Below are 5480 nucleotides of genomic sequence, written 5' to 3' on the forward strand. Positions count from 1 at the left end.
AAGAGCATGAGAGGTAGATGGCCAACCACAGTTCCTAAGGTTCAGTGCCTGTAACTGTTGCCGCCGCTTACGCATGCCAAAGCAGTGGTACGGCTGCTGCGCTCGTGTTTGCTACCACTAGAAACATTCTTGCCAGTAGTGGCGGCAGCGGGACTCCATTACCCCCTTTTTTCACTCTCTCCAGAAACTCCAGGTGGCGTCTTCCGTGGGTAACGTGGCCGACAGCACAGAACCAACAAAACATATGCTTTCCTTCCAAGGGTTAGCTGAGCTGGCACATCGAGAATATCAGGCAGGAGATTTTGAGACAGCTGAGAGACACTGCATGCAGCTCTGGAGACAAGAGCCAGGCAATACTGGTGTACTTTTATTACTTTCACCTATACACTTCCAGTGTCGAAGGCTGGACAGATCTGCCCACTTTAGTACTCTGGCAATTAAACAGAACCCTCTTCTGGCAGAAGCCTATTCAAATTTGGGGAATGTGTACAAGGAAAGAGGGCAGTTGCAGGAAGCAACTGAGCATTACCGGCATGCATTGCGTCTCAAACCAGATTTCATCGATGGTTATATTAACCTGGCAGCCGCTTTGGTAGCAGCAGGCGACATGGAAGGGGCAGTACAAGCTTAAATCTCTGCTCTTCAGTACAATCCTTCTTTGTACTGTGTTCGCAGTGACCTGGGGAACCTGCTCAAAGCCCTGGGTGGCTTAGAAGAAGCCAAGGCATGTTATTTGAAAGCAATTGAGATGCAACCGAACTTTGCAGTAGCTTGGAGTAATCTTGGCTGTGTTTTCAACGCACAAGGGGAGATTTGGCTTGCAATTCATCACTTTGAAAAGGCTGTCACCCTTGACCCCAATTTTCTGGATGCTTATATCAATTTAGGAAATGTCTTCAATGAGGCACGGATTTTTGACAGAGCTGTGGCAGCTTACCTTCGTGCCCTAAGCTTGAGTCCAAATCATGCAGTGGTACAACCTGGCTTGTGTATACTACGAGCAAGGCCTGATGGATGTGGCAATAGACACCTACAGGCGAGCTATTGAATTGCAACCACATTTCCCTGATGCTTACTGCAACCTAGCCAACGCTCTCAAAGAGAAGGGCAGTGTTGCTGAAGCAGAAGATTGTTATCATACAGCTCTCCGGCTGTGTCCCACCCATGCAGACTCTCTGAATAACCTAGCCAATATCAAAGGAGAACAGGGAAACAGTGAAGAGGCAGTTCGCTTGTATCGTAAAGCATTAGAGCTCTGCCCAGACTTTGCTGATGCCCATTCAAATTTAACAAGTGTATTGAAGCAGCAGGGGAAACGGCACGAAGCTCTGATGCATTATAAGGAGGCTATTCGAATCAGTCCTACCTTTGCTGATGCGTACTGTAATATGGGAAACACTCTATGGGAGATGCAGGATGTTCAGGGAGCCTTGCAGTGTTATACTCGTGCCGTTCAGATCAACCCTGCATTTGCGGATGCCCACAGCAATCTGACTTCCATTCACCAGGATTCAGGGAATATTCCAGAAGCAATTGCTTCTTATCGCACTGTTCTGAAGCTTCAACCTGATTTTCCTGATGCTTATTGTCATTTGGCTCATTGCCTGCAGGTTGTCTGTGATTGGACAGACTATGATGAGCGAATGAAGAAGTTGGTCAGCATTGTGGCTGACCAGTTGGAGAAGAATAGGTTGCCTTCTGTGCAGCCTCAACATAGTATGCTCTATCCTCTTCCTCATGGCTTCAGGAAGGCTATTGCTGAGAGGCATGGGAACCTCTGCTTGGCTAATATAAGTGTCCTTCATAAACCACCGTATGAACATCCAAAAGACTTGAAGCTCAGTGATGGTCGACTGCGTGTAGGATACGTGAGTTCTGACTTTGGGAATCATCCTACTTCTCACCTTATGCAGTCTATTCCAGGCATGCACAATCCTGATAAATTTGAGATATTCTGTTATGCCCTGAGCCCACATGATGGCACAAACTTCCGAGCGAAGGTGATGGCAGAAGCCAATCATTTCACTGATCTTTCTCAGATTCCATGCAATGGGAAAGCAGCTGATCGCATCCATCAAGATGGTATACACATCCTTGTAAATATGAATGGTTATACCAGGGGTGCTCGAAATGAACTCTTTGCTCTCAGGCCAGCTCCTATTCAGGCAATGTGGCTGGGGTACCCTGGGACTAGTGGCATGCTTTTCATGGATTATATCATCACTGATCAGGAAACGTCACCTGCTGAAGTTGCTGAGCAGTATTCTGAGAAACTGGCTTATATGCCCCATACATTCTTTATTGGTGATCATGCTAATATGTTCCCTCACCTGAAGAAAAAAGCCGTCATCGATTTTGAGTCCAATGGGCACCTTTATGACAATCGGATTGTGCTGAATGGCATCGACCTCCAAGCATTTCTTGATAGTCTATCAGATGTGCAAATAGTCAAGATGAAATGTCCTGATGGAGAAGACAGCGCAGACAGCAGTAATACAGCTCTTAATATGCCTGTCATTCCTATGAATACTGTTGCAGAAGCAGTTATTGAAATGATTAACAGAGGACAAATTCAGATTACAATGAATGGATTCAGTATTAGCAATGGCCTGGCAACTACCCTGATCAACAATAAGGCTGCCACTGGAGAGGAGGTTCCCCGTACCATTATTGTAACCACACGTTCTCAGTGTGGGTTACCGGAAGATGCCACTGTGTACTGTAACTTTAATCAGTTATACAAAATTGACCCATCTACTTTGCAGATGTGGGCAAATATTCTGAAGCGTGTTCCCAATAGTGTACTGTGGCTGTTGCGTTTTCCAGCAGCAGGAGAAGCTAATATTCAACAGTACACACAAAATGTGGGCCTTCTCCCAAACTGTATCATTTTTTCCCCTGTTGCTCCTAAAGAGGAACATGTTCGGAGAGGCCAGCTGGCTGATGTCTGCTTGGACACTCCACTCTGTAATGGCCACACCACAGGGATGGATGTCCTTTGGGCAGGGACCCCCATGGTGACTATGCCAGGAGAGACTCTTGCTTCCCGAGTTGCAGGTTCCCAGCTCACTTGTTTAGGCTGTCTTGAGCTGATTGCTAAAAATAGGCAAGAATATGAAGAGATAGCTGTGAAACTGGGAACTGATCTCGAATACCTGAAGAAAATTCGTGGCAAAGTCTGGAAGCAGAGAACATCTAGCCCTCTGTTCAACACCAAACAATACACAATGGAACTAGAGCGGCTCTATCTACAGATGTGGGAGCATTATGCAGCTGGCAACAAACCTGATCACATGATTAAGCCTGTTGAAGTCACTGAGTCGGCCTAAATAACGACTGTGTGCCCAGGAGAATTATCCCTGTAGCTGAGCCTCAACCTTCTGGGGGAAAGGGAACTACTTTTTCAATATCATGGTGCAGATGGGTGACAGACAATGATAAGAAATAGCACAGCCAGACTTGCTTCCTGCATGATCACGATAGGGAGAGACCCAAGAGATGCGAAACTGCTGTTCCACAAGGAGTCTCCATCGAATTTTGCAGCAGCCAGGTGTCTGGAGGGTCTGGAAGGTAAGTCTGGAAGGTCTGATCTCCCTTGGTCTCCCAGGGGATGGATGGTTAGTGTGGAAGGGAGATAGAGATTGCCCAGCCGTTTTGTGATTATCATGGATTGATTGAGTCTTCTGAATTAATTTTTTTCTTTATATCTTGGGTATTGGAGCTTTTAAAAATGTTTGGTTTCAGGTATTTTTATTCATGTGAAGTGTATATGATTCTCTTGAGATAAGGTTTTAAGCTAAAATATTCCTTGTTTTAGTTTCTGAACTCTACCGATAAATGGGGACTTTGCTGGTGTAGTCTTTTTATAGGTTTTATAAACCACTTGAGCCTATATCAGTCACTTTAGTGTCTGACATAACGTTTGGAACTCTCAGTGCTTTGTTGGTTTGTAGATGATGGCTTCAATTCTTTTTCTGGTCCGTTTCCTTCTTCCCTTCCCCCCACTTTAAAAATTATCCTGTAACTTGGCTAACAAAATACCAAGTGTGATTCACAACCTCCCAGAGTGTTTCTCTTCAACACATCATCTGGTGCCAAATGAAGATTCTTAGGAGTACTTATTAATTATAAAGGGCACAGTTGTGGTACTGTCACTGACGATAATAATAATGGATTTTTGGCCTAGAGTTTTGACCTATTTCACCAGTGTTTTACCGTTGACTGCCCCTCTATGCTGCTTCCAAAAGTGAGACTGTGTGATACGGTTTTTACTTTCATTTCTAAAGTTTGTTTTTTTTTTTAGGTGAGTCCTGTTCTTCCTTTTTCTTTCAGCAGAAATGAAATCCCAGGTAAGTATAAGTATTCAAATATTTGATCAGTAAGTCACAGTTGTCTCCAGTACATTAAATAACTTTCATCAAAAAACATGTTATAGGTAAAAAGCTCTGAAGGACCAGCTATGTATATGATAATTATGTTTCAGGCCTTCTAGGGTATTATATATAATAACTTGTCTTCTGGTTGTGGTCTTGAAGTCTTTATGGATTCAGCCTCAGTAGTAGCGAACTGCACTGCTACTTGGTTTGGAGTACAAATTAGACTTTAGCCCTCCTGGAGGTTGAGTTTTTGGTATTGAAAACCATAGGAATGAAATTATTGTATTTCAACAAAGGATCGAGGGCTTGAGGCTTAAACAAGCCAACATATGTGTGGGAAGCAGTCAGCCTTGAGAGCAGGCTGCGGACATGCCAGGCATGCCGCCGCTGCTCGAAGGGACTGTCCCTACTTGTTCCCCTCCTTGTTCCATTCCACGGGAGATAAATCACCAGGGCCCAGAAATCAGAAAGAATGTAAAATGAGACAAGCAAATCTGTCTCCACCCTGCACGTGCAGGTTATTTTGGATGATTCTGGGTTTATGGGTTTTCTCCCAGGGAAGTTAACCTTGAGCCGAGACAGTCATTAGATCATGTAAACCACCGTCTGGCAACCTTCCCTTTTCTAGTCTATATAATCTGCAACTGTAGCATAATAAAACTTGCCTTGCAACCATCAGTTGTCTTGGTCCTTCTGACCCCATTCGTCGGTGCTACTTCAGTTCCTTACCCCGTCCCTTCTGACCCTGGGTGGTGAAATCCTCTTTCTGAGGCTGGTCCGCGGCAAGTGGCACCCAAACAGGGACCTGAAGCATGAAGCCAATGAAAAGAAAAAGAAAGTGCAGGTAAGAGAACCCTTATGCAAAATATGTGTGGACACGAGTAAAAGTGAAACTAATAGAGGCATAAGGCAACAGTCAGAAGTAAAATAAGATGGGGCAAAAGGGCTCAAAGGAGCGTGAATTATTTGCTCCGGTTTTACTTTTGATGCTTCAAGCTCGGGGTAATAAAGTTTCTACCTCACAGTTGACTGAATTTTTGCAGCATATCCATGATGTATCTCCCTGGTTTCCTGATGGGGGCTCTGTGACATAGAAATCTGGCA

At 44.6% G+C, this 5480-nt stretch overlaps 1 pseudogene; it reads left to right on the plus strand.

Annotated features, from left to right (window-relative positions):
* The first annotated feature begins 229 nt into the window (after positions 1 to 229).
* LOC132500088 (UDP-N-acetylglucosamine--peptide N-acetylglucosaminyltransferase 110 kDa subunit-like) lies at positions 230 to 3329 on the plus strand (annotated as a pseudogene).
* The last annotated feature ends 2151 nt before the right edge of the window (positions 3330 to 5480 follow it).

Source organism: Mesoplodon densirostris, chromosome 12 (assembly GCF_025265405.1).
Source record: "Mesoplodon densirostris isolate mMesDen1 chromosome 12, mMesDen1 primary haplotype, whole genome shotgun sequence".
Lineage (NCBI taxonomy): Eukaryota > Metazoa > Chordata > Mammalia > Artiodactyla > Ziphiidae > Mesoplodon > Mesoplodon densirostris.